The following is a 16,456-nucleotide window of genomic DNA, read 5'->3' on the forward strand; positions in this document are numbered from 1 at the left end:
CATACATGGACATACCCTTTATGACTACCAGTTATGGATAACAATGGAGCATAATAATGCACAACATACTTTGCAAACAAAACCCTATATGTATCTCAGTTTGAAGAATAAAAGATATTGTCATCTTAGAATTACTTATGACTAGATCCCTGAAGTAATCTATGAGTGTGGGTTTTTTCAATACTTAAATATCTATTTCAAGTACTCATAAGTATTACCTCAATCTCTATTGCAATGTCCAAATCAACTTGGCCAATTAACAAATACTCATTACATTCTTAAATCAATCACTCACTTCCTAGAGTGTAATCGATTGTGGAGGTTCGAATATAACTAAACATTATGGAAGTGGGTTTAATACATGCAAAAGTGAAACACAATATTAAATTAACACAACTTTGATAAAAAAAATCTTAATTAAGTCACTACAAAATAAACATCATAACAGTTACAATTCGTATTGTTATACGTTTTAAAACATGTAAAACCCCAAACCGTTATGTATCAATCGAATCCACTAAGATGGTGCGGAATCCCAATCTAGTGAATGATGCAGTATGTAATATGGAATAAGAACAAGATGATTAATCTTCAATGCACACTATTATAGATGAATAGTCGGGTACATAAGATTCTTGATTACACTTGGTTTTCTCTCTGTTTCTCACTTAAACGTGTTCTTGGCAAATGTAACGATCTAAGTCCAGATGAGTCAACACTGTCAAGTCCTTTCATTGTCAGCTGTGTCTAGTCCTTTTATTTTGAATCCTTTGTGCCTACCAGCACATTAAACACAGAGTCTAAACAATTCAGCTTCAGTGCATTACACGAATTTCAGATTGCCCTTAAACACTAAACTTCATATGACTTCCCAAGAATACTTACGAAAGAAAACATATTTTTGTATTTTTTGATTTTATAATTTTTTGTATTTTGATTTCCCCCCCTTAATTTGTTCATGGGGAAGAAAAGAAATAAAATAAATACGCAAATTTAAACAAACACACAAAACTAAAAATTAGTCTTCAAAACGAATCATTATAAGAAAAACTTAGAAGTATCGAGAAGAAAAATCAAACCGTAATTCAACAATTGAAGTTGCATCCAGATGACGTGAGAATAGCACGCATATGCAACAACATGTTCAGCCTCAGCTGTGTTTCAATTCCGGAACGAAGTTAAGATATTCAATATTCATCACACCGTTATATGAGATCCCCATTTGTGATCCTTTCTTTCTTCCTTCCCGCAAAGGACACATACCCTCACTTAATGTTCCGAATGTTGTGCAGTTGAGAGATGTCTCCTATAATGTGCCTGGAACAGCCACTATCAACCTACCGAAGTATGATGATATTCCTCCATAGATGCTCCAGCACATAGTGCGGGATTAGTTGCTTTTTGGAACCCAGTCCATTTTGAAACTAGGTTGACCTTTATCATCTACACAAGGTACTCTCTCTCATGACATATCCTGTTTGTCACACACAAAAGATGAAGAAAATTTAGAATCATTAGATGATTTGGGAGTGTGAACCTTTGGTACCCATCTGTACTCTGGTTTAACCCATTTCTTGTTTGATCGGATGGATGCCTCAACACTCGTTTTAGAACTTGAAACCGACCGCCGAGATGACTCCGACCTAACCGATCTTGGTCTAACAGAACCATCTCTTGAATTTGGCTTCTTGTCAGACATTCCCTTCTTGTCCTTGGGAGTTTGATTCTTGGCCTTTTTCGCGTTCCAGTCACCATTACGTGAATGTGACCTCGAAGGATTTCTTTTGGAGGATCACCCTCTTGGCACGTTCTGCCAACCTTGTTTGTAGTAAGGAACATATAAACGATGTGGGCAATTTCTGGCAATGTGACCGGGAGTCCCACCGTTAAAGCAAGTCTATCTTTTCATATAAATCAGATTGTGACTTGGTCCTTGTCCAACAGAAGTTCGTTTCGAAGAACTTCCACAAGCACAAGCACAAGAATATTTGTTTGACTGCTTGACAGGTTTTTGTGGCTGGGATTTCTCAACAGTGGGGGAATCATTATTACAGGCTTTTGAAACCTTTTCGGCAGAACTAGAATTCATTTTGTTCTGCTCACTCCCATCTTGCATTGCTACATTCTCTGCACATGAAGTAGAAGCAGTAGAATCGTTCACCTTATCACGAGTTTTTGAATCATTATCAGCAGAAAAAGAATTATTTGTGTTCTGCTCATGCCCATCTTGCATTGTGACCTGCTCTACACTTGAGGTAGAAGTATCAGAATCGTTCACCTCAACACTTCTAATGGGACCAGATTGTTCACCCTCAACTGAAATTGATACAGAGGGCTGGCCATATTGAGCAGTTGTCTCTATCTCATTGATTTCAAGGGGCGGGGTATAATTATCATTGAAGGGAGGTGGAACACTGTGATACCCTAGACCCTTATTCTGATTATCTTTAAATTTTAACTATTTTTATATCATTGTCTCAACCTTTTTACTTGACACATCAAATTTTTTAAAATTAAAGTCTGCATTTTCAAACTTATTTTTCAATGTGTTAAGCTCGACAGTTAGATTGGCAATCTTTACTTGAGCATAATCATAATGTTCATATTTAATGCTGTATTCTTCCCTAATTATTTTTAAATCTTTGGTTTGGGCTTCTAGTTTTTCTTTCAAGGGTTTTTGGGCCTTTCTGATAGTATATCGTTCATATTTAAGGTCCTCTATTTCCCTAATTAATAATTCATGTTGATCACGATAATGTTTAATTTTAGCTTCACAGGACTGAGAGCATGAGTTTTCACTTACTTTGGTGATTGAAGAACTCATTATTCACAAAAAAGAATAATTTACCAAAAATAGAATTGATTGTGAAACCAAGAAAAAATGCCATTTGACTTGAAACCTTGAAAGTCAAACTTAAAAGTCAAAGTTGAAAGTCAAACTTGAAAGTCAAACGTGAGAACTTGAAAGTCAAAAGTCAAATTTGAAAGTCAAAAGTCAAATGTCAAATTTGAAAGTCAAAGATGAAAGTCAAACTTTTTGTCCAAAAAAAAAACCTTGACCGAAAACAAAGGTTTCTAGGCTGAAAACGAGGGTTTTGTACAAAAAACGAGACTTTTGGATCGAAAAATGAGTTTTTGGACCGAAGATGCGAGGCTTCTTATTCTGACCGAGAAGTCTCGCACCGTAAACTCTGAACCGAATACCGAAATCTCGCACCGAAATCGTAGACCAAAAGCGCTGATCGAAATCTGAGGCCGAGAAGTCCGAACCGAGAACCTTCACACCGAGAACACAAGACCGAGAACCTGCAGACCAAGAATGTGAGAACCCAACCGAAATCGCAGTGGTGCCTCCGAGATCTTCTAGGGTTTGACCGAAATCTGAAGCAGCCGTCGAGTTCTCGCAAATTTCGACCAAAAAAACACCCAAAACTTGCCAAAAACACAAAATCTTCACCTTTTTAATACCAAAATCGATCAGACTCCTTAAAATAGTCAAGAACACGAAGAACAATGATAAAAACTTCGTAAAAAATAAAACAAAAACACCAAGAAAAACCGTTTGCAATGACCCGATTAATACCAATCCTTAGTTCTGATACCAATTGTAAAACCCCAAATCGCTATGCATCAATCGAATTCACTAAGATGGTGTGGAATCCCAATATAGTGAATGATGCAATATGTAATATGGAATAAGAACAAGATGATTAATCTTCAATGCACACTATTATAGATGAATAGTCGGGTATATAAGATTCTTGATTACACTTGGTTTTCTCTCTGTTTCTCACTTAAACGTGTTCTTGGCTTATGGAGCACCCCAAAAACGTCCCTCACTCTTTACAAGGCTCAAATAACACTATTTATACCTAGACCTAATAACCAAAGCCCAGCCCTAAACCCAAACAAAACAATATTAAGCCTAACCGAAATCACATGTGATTTCGGTCCAAACAACACCAAACCATGGTGTTTTCGGTCCTAGACCGAGAGCTCTAATAGCTTATCAAAAGCAAAGTATAAACCACAATTTATGACCTAACAAAACAATTCAAACTAACAACTAAACTATTACATCAGATCACTATCAAGTCTCATGCCAATGGTCCTTACATAACCATCATGTTTCTCTCTTGATAATGACTTCATGAACAAATCGGTATGATTCTCCTTAGAATGCTACCCTATTCACGATGATGTATCTATCTTCCACTCTATGTCAAAAGTGGTGGTATTTATTGAGTGTGTGTTCGTAGTTACCATGGTCCTTGGGTTCCTAAGTCAAAGAGACCACACCCACGTTATCACAAAAGATTTCTAAAGGCTCTTTGATGCTTGGTACAACTCCAAGATCACCGATGAAGTTCTTTAACCATGTAGCTTCCTTTATTGCTTCACTAGCTGCAAAATACTCTGACTCATATGTAGAGTCTACTACCATCTTCTGTTTGGAACTTTTCCATGTAACCGCTCCTCCATTCAGAAAGAACACCCAACCTGACTGCGAACACGAGTTGTTCCTATCAGTCTGGAAACTCGCATCTGTGTAACCTGCAACTCATAACTCTTCTCTTCTACCATATACTAAGAACATATCCTTAGTTGTTTTTAGATACTTGAGGATATTCTTTACGACCATCCAATGACTATCACCAGGATTGTCTTGATATCGACTCACAATGCACAATCACCATCCCTCGTTGCGTCACATCACGCCCCAAACCAGAATAGGATGTAGATGCCGACTCACTTTCATATTGTTCTTGTTTAACCTTCGATAGTCGATACCCAACCACGTGTATCATCTTTCTTTTTAACGAAATGGACCGACGCTCCCCAAGATGAATGTGGTCAAATAAACCCGCACTAAATCAACCTTGAAATTGTGAAAACATCTCCTTTAATTCCAAATGAGCCAGCCTAAAAGGTGCTTTGGCATTAGGAGCCACACCATGAATAAGGTGAAACTGAAACTTAACTTGACGCGGTGTTTATATACCTGATGTGGCAATAGTCAGATTAAGCCCACGATTGTCACCGTTGAACGTGACAAACATATGATGTAATAGGATTAATTTGTAATATTTGACGATTTTAAAAATACATTATTTCTTACAAATAAAAGAATAATCCAAAGTACACGTCAATCCGATTCCGTAAATATAAAGAGTGTATAAATCTGACTTCATATGAAGAAGTTATGATTTCCCGAAGTTTCATGGCAACACAGTATAGCAGTGTGCGACACAGAGAATTGAAATAGAGATCGATTACTTGATTGCCAAAACAATATAAACGATAGTTGAAGATCTGTAAATACGAATCCGTTGATAAAAAGACAGTCCAAAACGAAGTTCGTATAAAGGAGTTATGACTATTACATAGATTTTAACAGTGTAGACTCTATAGAAATATAAATTTAAAATAGAGTAAGAACTATCTGTTGATATCTAAAGGAAAGTTGTAGCACTCGAAAATACCTTCACATGGATATAGAGAACGTAAAAAACGGAGCTCGTATGCAAAAGTTATGAATTATCAAATATTTGGAAAATTACCTATTAAATTGATGATGTGGCGGCCTGAGAACGCGTCACGTGGCAAGTCACGAAGATTCTTGGATCCAGCTCACCACGATGTGGCAACTTTATGGCTACAACGTGGCGAGTCACGAGGACAACACTTACGCCGACTCAACACGTGGTATGCAGAGAAGGTGACATGTGGCAAGTTCGGGCTGATCCAATTTACCAAGACGTGGCGCACATAAGGCCACAACGTGGCCAACCGCCAAACTTACCCTATAAATAGTTCTCAAAATCAGATTATTTTCAGACAAAACGACTGCGATCATCCTGAGTTTCTGACCTCTCTCCGACGAAATTTTACATCGAATAGAACACGCTTTGAAAGTGAGTTCACGACCCCACTTCTAACCGTTTTAACGTTTTCGGGGGAATATATATATATATATATATATTTGATGCTTTTATAAAAACAACAAATATAGTTTTTATAAGGAATAAGAACGATTATTGATAATGTTATAACTTTAACCGCTAAATAGTCAGGTCATCGTTATTTGGAGTTATTCGGTATTATTGGTTTTACGTTGGTTAAAACCTGGAATTTCTCTATATACAGTAGTTGTATTGTCCGTCTAGTAACTTATGGTTTTAGACGCACACATTGTTAGCACCGAAAAGTCTATATGAGCTACTTCATCGACTAAGAATGATCTCTTATCAAAATCCTCTGAGTCATAACCGCTAATCCCGTATGAGCGAGGAAGTTGTGTATAGCTCTATACAGGTTGACACCCCCACCCGTGGTTGGTAGCTACAACCATGGTTTAACGAAAGAAACCACTAGGTGGCGAACTGTCCTTTTGTTTTATTATGGATCCGACGTTGATGAAGCGTACGGAGTGCTTGAACCAGGTGTGCCACCTTTGTAGCACCAATCAAAGGTATAAAACGTGATATTGTAGTGGGTATAGACTCGTGTAGCGCCTGTTACACTCTGTTACACTCTAGAACACTATACTTATTTGATATATAAGTATTAATGTTAAGTATAAGTACCACGAAAACTTATAGTCAGAGTGCTTGAACGATTGTAGGTATAATAAATGAACAATTATACCTAGCACATGAATGATACAGTAGAACTAGTTATAAGTCGGTCGATACTTATAAACTACATACTTTTGATCATGAAAAGTATCTTTGAAACTGATGGAGCATCTATGTACTTTTAAAAAAACATTTTTTTATAAAAGTACATAGAGTCAAAACCTGTGAGCTCACCAACTTTATGTTGACATATCTTCAAACTCATATATTTTCAGCAACGTAAATGTTGGAACGTTACAAGAGTATGAAAGTTTTTTTGGTTATTATACTTTTGTTCTTATGAAACATAGCTCATATTTCGGAATTTAACAATGTACCAAGGGAAAAGAATGATGTATCTCCTTTTTAATATAAATAAAGGCATGAATTCAGTACTGTTCAACATATGTTTGATAACTGTGATACAAATATGAAGTTACACCGCCAACATTTACGCAGCCGGCCGGGGGTGTGAAACCTGACAACTCATCAAGGAAAAACATCGCTATATTCCCTAACAAGCTCCATATCAGAGAGAATCAAGACTCAAGTACTCTCCACCCCCTATCAGATCGGATCATCTTGATCTTCTTGCCCACATCGTTTTCAACTTACTTTGTAATTCTTTGAACACTTCAAAAAATTATGAATTATGCTTCATTAAGTAGATATAGCCATATCTACTAAAATCATTTGTAAAAGTCACAAAGTAACGTTCACTATGCCTTGTGGCGGATCTGACCGTTCCACATACATCAGTGTGGATTAGGTCCAACAAATCCTTGCCTCGTTCACATTTTCCTTTGAAAGGTGCTTTTGTCATCTTGCCAAGTAAACAAGACTCACATACATCATTCGACCCCAAGTCAAATGATTCCAAGATCCCATCCTTTTGGATCTTGGCCATGTGTTTCTTGTTTATATACCCAAAACAACAATGCCACAAGCAATATTTATCCAAAACGTTATTATAAGAACCAACATTTACCATTAGATTATTAGAGTTTCCTACACAAACAACACTTTGACACACACCATTACAAGGACTAGCTTTAAAAATAAAAGAACCATTGTTTATAAACTAAAATGTCACCATTATTATTATCAAAAGCAAAATGAAAACCATCCTTATACAATGCCTGGAATGAAATAATGTTTTGAGCCATATTTAGCGAGTAGCAACATTTAAATAAACTAAAACAAACACCATTATGAAGCACAAGCTTGTGTTCCCCGATCCTTGTAACAGGTGCAGTTCTTTTTTTCCCATGATCAGTTTCAACTCCCCATGCTTAACCTTCTACTTTCCCTTAGTTCCAACAAATCCGAGCAAATGTGAGTATGACATCCAGTATTAAGAACCCAAGAATTAAAAGTTGACATACTATGGATTTCAATCATAAAATACCTGAAGTGACAACACCCTTGGCTTTGTTTTTCTTCACATTATTGGGTTTTTATTCAAAAACTAGTTTCACAAACATAATATTTAGCAACGGAAGACTAGATGATTTGAATAACCTAAAACAAGTTTATAACCCACAAAGGATCTTTTGTAAAGTTTGGAAAGAAGACAAACACAAACAAAGAAGAAGAAGAACAAATGACAACCTTTGTAGTTCTTTGGATCCTCTTGGGAGGCTTGGAAGTTGATGAAGAATGTTGAACTTTAGAGACACCAACAAGAAGCCAACTTGATTTAGATGCTAGTCTAAAACTCTTAACTCTTAAGCTTGAAGTTCATAACCAAAGTATGAACTTCAAGAGAGTATAAAAGCAAGTAATATCTTAAAGAGATAATCAAAAGTTAAAGAACATGTGTCATAAGATGCATGTTACAGTTTTTGTATATGAGGAACAAAACAAATGAAAGCCTTTCTTTTATTTATATAGCATGCACAATATACATGGGTCTTTAACCATTAAGTACACATGCTTCTACTAGAAAAAATGTCTCCCATGCTTCTTATTACTTTTGATTAAATAAGTCAAAAACTCATTCCCTTGTCTTCTTGTCAATTTTTGGCCATGCCTAAAAAAGGAAGAGGAATTGTTTAAATTTTATAAACACTAAGTTTAGAAAATATAAATTTTGTCTTTAGGTAAAAGACAAAAGGATTCAACTAGTCTAAAAGGTTGTACATAACTTATTAATTCATACCATATGAATTATGTAATGTTACTTGCTAATGAAAATTATTATTTCCAAGAAATAAATAATTTCCAATTAATTATAAGAGTTTATTGAATATTTATTAAAACCATTTTCTAATAAATAATCAATTATATCAAGTTGTTGTTAGTGTGACCCTTTAGTATCATACGTTAATTATCAACATCACTTTAATATGATTCTTGAGCATACTACATCTTTCAATCTCCCACTTGTGTAAGATTCATATTAGTCTGATATAGACAGTGATGAACGTCTAACAACATTTCTCTGCCGCCATTCTATCAACACCCGATTCCCAAAAAGCTCCAAGCTACAATTGGTGTATAAGGTAACTTTATCAGTTATCCCTTTGTCACGGACATAATGTTAAACATGAGATACAGATCACAATAAATCTCATATGGTGTTCAACATTTGGTAAGGCGCCTTATATGTCTAACTTTCAACACATAAGAGGAACAAATCCCATCTTGACTAAATAAGCATCTTGCATAGTTCATACCATACCTGAAAATGGCTTTTATAACTGCCCAGTTAAGGACCAACATTTGACCATATCTAAGCACAATACTCCTTACACTTAAGTCCCACTATGTATATCAGGTGTTAAGGATACAAAGATAATACCTTTTTAATCAAGTATCATTCATGATAACGATCCATGAGATGATCTTGATGCGGGTCAGTTCAATACCAATTCTCTAACAAGTACCTATGAAACTAGATTTAAACCATTGCCTACCTTCATCCGGTGAAAGTCAACCAATTCAATTTATATTAGTCTTACTTCATAATTTCTCCCACAATTATAACCGACTATGAACTTTTAGAATAATAAGATTATTCATGGATTAAAAATGTTAATATATAACACAACAAGTACTGATGTTATGATCATATCCAAGTATATCAAAACATTATATAATATTTGTTGTAACAATGTTCCAATATCCAAATCAAAATCTCATTTCTAGAATAATAAAGTCTTATAGCTTAAGTGTGACCATTCATACTTAACTCAGAAGAAGGAATTTATTAATGGGTTCGACTAAACTTAATTTGTGTGAATTTTGCGAATACTCTCATCTCCATATTTGAATTTACTCTAGGTATAGTTAAATATCTTGGAGTATATTATTGGCGTTCTTTTGTGATATAGAGTTTTTTAGCTCGATTAAGTATACTCTCGAAGTCACAAAGATTTCTATGTGATCCTTGAATGGTAGAGATCAACATAGTTTTTCAATGGACTCGTTCATCCAATCATATTAGATTTCAACTTCTAAAGTAGTGTATTCTTATTTTGTAGTATATTGTGTCATTTTGTTTTGCTTGGACCTCATTCCAACTAAACTTACTCGTCATCCCTCAATGAAGTCATAATCCAATTATAATTCATAATTATATACATTTGTTTAGAATCAAAATCTTATGTACCTCTTTACATGAAGATTTTATTCTAAACTATGTGTCTCATAAACATTCTTTTAGTTCTTCCAAAGTACTCTTAGAATGTTTCTATAGTCATCCGGTGACTTAACCATGTATTTAATTGGTATATTATGATATGCTCATAACATGATCATATACCAAGTCGTATGCATAATATGGCATAAAAGATGGATTCATTTGCCAAACAAATTGAATATGAATCATTTCAGCTAGTTCAAACCTATGAGCTAGGTCCTTTTGAGGTTGGCTCAAAATCAGTGCCATGTAACAATGTAAAGGCTCCTCCAAAGGAATATTCTATCTTGATCTCTTTCAAGATATTTTCAATATATGCATAAGTATATAAAACTATTAACATTAATTTTATCTATCTCTATAGATTTTAACATTCCAAGAATGTATCTTGTCCTTCCTAAGTCTTTCATTTTAGAAACACATTCTAAGTCAAGTTGAAAACCCTTGGCATGGTCAGAATGTAATTTATCATGATTAAGTATGTCTCATTCATACAAGATTAAGAATATCACTATGATCCCACTAGGTCTTAGTAAACACACATGTTCTATTCATTTTGATATAAAATCACACCATGTGGTTTCTCATTAAAATGATGATTACAACATTGAGATGCTTGCTTTATATCCACAAGTGGATCTCAAGCTTTACACATTTTATTAGTATAACATGGATTAAGAAAACCTCCAGGCTAATCTATATAAATATCTTCTAGTAGATGTCTATTAAGAAAATCGGTCTTTCTTGAAATCTATTTGCTATATTTTATATTGAGAATATGAATTTATAGTAAACAATATCCTTGTTGATCTAATCATAGCTACTTGTGAAAAAAGTTTGATCATATCCAGTGTCATGAGTATGATAAGGACCATAGTCAATGACATGAGTATGAGAAAATCCTTTTATAACAAGTCTTGCTTTAAATGTGTATCGTTATCCATGCAATGCATTCTTTCTAGAAGAATCACTTTCTCCTTCTAGACTTACTATAAAGAGAAATCTCAATCAATACCATACTTGATTATCATACACAGATTACATCTCATGTTCATGACTCTAAGTCATTTATCAGATTCGAGATCTGACATAGCATCTTGGAATATGATTTTCTAGAAACCATCAATAAAAGCTCATCAATGAGATATTCCACATTTCTCAAGTCATAGATAATTCATACTACTAATGCGAACAATTTGTGTTTGTGAATAGCTATTATTCAGGTTTAACAATCCTTGTTAAATCTAGTGCCAACTGTAACTAAATCAGGCTATGGCACTTGAGCTGATTCATGTTCCATGTGCCTCCCACTTTGTTTGTCATTAGAAATTTGCTTTATACTAACTCAACTATCAAGGGAATAAGAGAACTTATTTTTGGTGGGTTTGTATATAATAATCTAAGCCACATTTAGATTATTATACAAATATGTATCTAGTTGATTTTGGGTTCAAAAGCTTTAGTCCAACGGAGCCATTAAATCTATAAAACATTTAATAAGATAGGGATGAAGCCTTTCCATACAAAATCTTATGAAGAAAATGTTATATCTACTTGTTAGTTGGTGATTGTACTCAAGGTACAATCGATAGTGTTCTAGGTGTTATCCAAATGAAATAAAGGAGGACATTTCTACCGATTAGAAAGTAAATCATATCAAGTAAGATTTAATTCATCATTTGTTATCATTAAGGCTTTAGATAGTCTTCACATGTTTATATTTCAATTTTATATTTGAAACCTTAAATAAAGATTTCACAATTATGTTTTAACATGTAAAATATAATTTATAACTACTATAGTTGTTAATAAAGTTGATTTGGTATCTTGTGCTAAATCTTAGACATTCATTAGGGAGGATGTCATACACCTATAATCCCTTAATAATTATTTTCTCTACTACTTAGTGAAAATATCTTTAGGAATCTTTTATATATAAATAAGATTTACATATGTCAAATAAACTACATTATTTGCCTTCAAGGATCCCTTTCTTGAAGTTGGAATATGTGAATGTCAATTATATAATCAAGATAACAATGTCAAAGATGAGTTTGATTTAAAACAAGTTTAATTCAAAAGTATTTTGCATATAGACTTGTTATATATAAAACATTGATATTAACTTTATAATTCTAATTAAGAGATCTAGTCTCATAAAAGAATTTTAATCATTTCCGAATATGATGGTGATCGTTATAAAAAAACGATTTAAGTAAATAGCCAATCATTCATAAATTAAACTGATACATATATTTAGGCAAGCTAAATTAAAACATATATTGTTCCAAAACAAACATTGTTTCATAATGCAAGTGAATTATGTTCCTAGCATAATTAATAAACTAAACTCCGAGAGTGTAGTTCCAACTTGATTGTGCTCAGCTAGTTACGCTTCAATAAATATCTACAAGCCATTTACAAATATTAGATTAACATTTAAGTACCAAGTACCTAAGTGTTATATGAAAAGTATGAGTTCTATCTAGTAGATACCTGAAGTACTAGTCTCTTCCAGACTTTCTTTCCAGATAAGAGGAGCAGTTCCTCTGCCAGTGTCCAGTTTCTCCATAAAAGAAATAAGATCCATCCATGTGGGCCTTATTAGATTTCTTGGGCTTAAAGGTGTCCAGTCCATAAAACATGGGCCTCTCAGATCACTCAAGGTGATTCTTTTGGGCTTGAACTATTCCTAGTTTGATGTTTGAAACATCTTTAGCATCACAGTGATGTCTTTACTAGGTATCATGTTTAGGCTAATTGTTCAAAGCAAATCGTTTAGGACTAGGACCTTTAAGAGTATACAATTTCATATCTCTCACGAGATTGTCTCTTAAGACATGAACCCATTCATTGAAGTTGTATCTATTGAATTTTATTGTTTCATTAAGTCATTAAAGAAAACGACAACTTCATGGTAATGAGAATGAATTATTTAACTACAACATTTTATCAAAATTCATCTAGTATTTTCAATATTTAAATTCTTTAATAATTATGTAACATACACGTTCAGTTATCATGTTATGTAATTTTAAAAGTGAATAATACAATGAAATATTATATGAATTTGAGCGTTGAATTCTAACAGATAGTTTTTACTAGAAATGAAGTAAAACTATGTTTAGAATCATTCACAATGTTTGGGAAGTCATATGAGATTCTGAACAAAAGTCAAATATTGAAATTTAACGAAAATATAAAATTTGAAATAAGTATAATTTTATTATTGAAAGTTGTAAAGAATCTCGTTAGAAACATTTAGGCGAAAACCTCATCGAAATCCGAGTTATAACGAAGAAGTTATGACTATTTGAAGTTTCGCGACAGAACCGGCACGACACCGTATGACGTAAAAAGTGAGTTTTCGATAAACTACTTTTTATCCTTTATGATCAAACGAAGGTCGTAGTATTCGTTAAACCGAGAATTTTCATAAAAAGAACGTCCAAATCTGACTTCGTATGAGGAAGTTATGATTTTTCTAAGTTTCGGAATAGCAGTAGACAGCTAAAAACTCGAAATAAAGATCGAGTGATTTTTAGCCGACGCAACCTAAACGAGAATCGAAGATCGAGTGAGGAAGTTATGAATTTTTAACGGATATTCCTGTCCCAGTCTGTTAAAAATAATAATATTAAAAATAAAGTCAAAATTAGCCGACGCAGTCTAAACGGAAGTTGTAGAGCATAATTTCACCCACGCGTGCATATAAAGAACGTAAAAAACGGAGCTCGTATGCGAAGGTTATGGATTTTTGAAGTTTGGGACACAAAAATCGAGAAAATCCCAAAATCCGAGGAATTTTGCATGGCCAGACTTCGGCCACGTCACCCTCGCTCGCAGCATGCCGCGTGTCCGAATCTATGAGTCATCCGAGGCCAGCTGTCGACCCGTGTCGCACCCTCCTCGCATCGAAGGCTCGGCCAATCAGAATCTGACGCGTGCCTCCCACCTGTCTTGCCCTCGCACCCGCCACCTGCCCCCTTCGCATGCTCGCCACCTGCCTCCCTCCCATGCGAGCCACGTCCCTCCTTCTCCTCCCTTAGGATCCGAAGCATCCCCTATATAAAGGGAGGTGCGAGACCTCCCGGGTAAGTTTGGAAAATTCTCACATTTTCACTCCTAAACCCATTTTTAAGCCATTTCAACTTCCCCCGAAGCCCCGGGATCACACCCAACACCCGAAATACGTTCCGAAGTGCCCGAAGACCCCGAGAAATTTATCTTTTCGGTTTGAAGCTCAACCCTCGCAAGGCCCGGTTTTCAAGAAAGCTCCCGGTTTTCATCAAAGAAAGCTAATTATAGTAACGAAGTGCTGCCCAAATTACTATTTTTAACCTCCAGTTAATTCACGGTGAGTTCAATAGATAGGAACAATTGTATGTTATGTGTTATATGTGCTATGTGCTTTTCCGTGTTATCATCTCATGTTATTATTTCTGTTTTTTTTATGGCAAAGCTGTATCTTTGGCCATGTGATCAGTGAAAGGACTTAGATTCACAGTGGTATTGGTATGTAGCCTCTGGCCGGGTAGAGCATGTCTCGCAAGCGAATGACTTCTACCCCTATGGCATTGGCAGAAGGTTACATAGGGCTGAAAGCCTGAAATCTACTAAAATGTTTAATCAGAAATTGTATGTCTTCTGTGCCATTTGGGCCGAAGCGTTATTAATGTATATCAAGTATTGAAATTGTTATGTCTCGTTGATTTGATATGGAAAGCTTGTCGCATGATTCAAATATGTCTTTGTTGTTCCTTGTTCCTCTTTGCTTCTGCCATATTAAAGTATATATATGGCATAACGTTATATTGTATCTATTATTGAACTCACTAAGCGTCACCGCTTACCCCTCTCAGTGTTTAACAATTGGATGTAATGAGAATCCAGTATAGTCATATACTGTTGGAAGATTTAGAATAGTTTAAACTATTATTTTTGTACTTGGGTTTATGTTTGTATAAAAGCTTAAATATCCTGGGTAGTTATGTAATATACTAAAACTTAGTCGATATGTATCCAGTCTTTTGTAATCAAATTATCAATGTAAAATATTGTTTATAAATATGCATGTAGCATGTTTTGGAGTAACAATATTGTGAAGTATGAATGTTTGGGTCTTTCATAAATACAAAAGTAAAGAAGGAGGGTTCTTTCAATCATGGTATCAGAGCGGTGGTTTAAGTGAACTAAATTCCACGGATTGGTATTTAGACTTAAACCGTCAGAAGTTCAATATATGAACGGATTCATTAGGAGTATATGGATACAAACCATAGGAAAGACTTAAGTAAAGTATTAGGTAATAATAAATCCTAATATTCTAAAATATTGTATTACTTCAAATTGCAGAAGAATGGCTGAACAGGAAGGTAGCCATACACCAGAAGTGGGTGGAGATCCTAAACCTGGTGAAGTAAATACTCCAGTATCCCCTCGTGAGGAGCGACTCTTGGGTAAACTTACTGGTATTATTCGACAGACTCTTGAAGAACACAAGAAGAATAATGATAAAGGCAAAGAGAAAGCCACTGGAGAATTTTCAAAAGGAGAGGTGAAGCGTCCATCGTTCAAAGATTTCAAGAGTAGTGGTGCTATGGAATTTTCTGGTGTCCTTAAGACCATAGTTGTTCTAACTTGGATTCAGAACACAGAGAAAGTATTTCGCATCTCTCATGTGGATAATGAAGACAAGGCAAATTATGCTTCTACAATGCTCATCGGAGAAGCCTTGGTCTGGTGGGAGGCAACATATGAAGCTCTTAACGGGTATGACCAGGAGAATTTATCCTGGGAAATGTTCAAAACTCGTTTGCTAGGAAAGTATTGTCCTCTAGACATGAGGAGAAGATTGGAGAAAGAGTTTCTTGAGCTTAAACAGGGAGGAATGACTGTGAATGAGTATGAAACTCAGTTCAATCAAAAAGCACGGTTTGCTGTAAAGTATGTTTCAACTGAAGACGGGAAAATTCAGTTATTCATGGAGGGACTACGACATGAAATCCACGATTTTGTAGCCAATAGGGATGTTCTGTCCTTTGACAAATCTGTTGAGTATGCTCGAAAGCACGAGTATGACTTAGAGATACGTGGTGCCACTCTTTCTGTTCCAAAGCATCCACGTATCGATCAAACTGTTCTTGTTTCCTCTATTCCACCAGCTCTATCTGTTCAATCTGAACCTAGCCAGCAA

This window comes from Lactuca virosa, chromosome 1 (genome assembly GCF_052849685.1).
Source record: "Lactuca virosa cultivar CGN04683 chromosome 1, Lactuca_virosa_CGN04683_v6, whole genome shotgun sequence".
Taxonomy (NCBI): domain Eukaryota; kingdom Viridiplantae; phylum Streptophyta; class Magnoliopsida; order Asterales; family Asteraceae; genus Lactuca; species Lactuca virosa.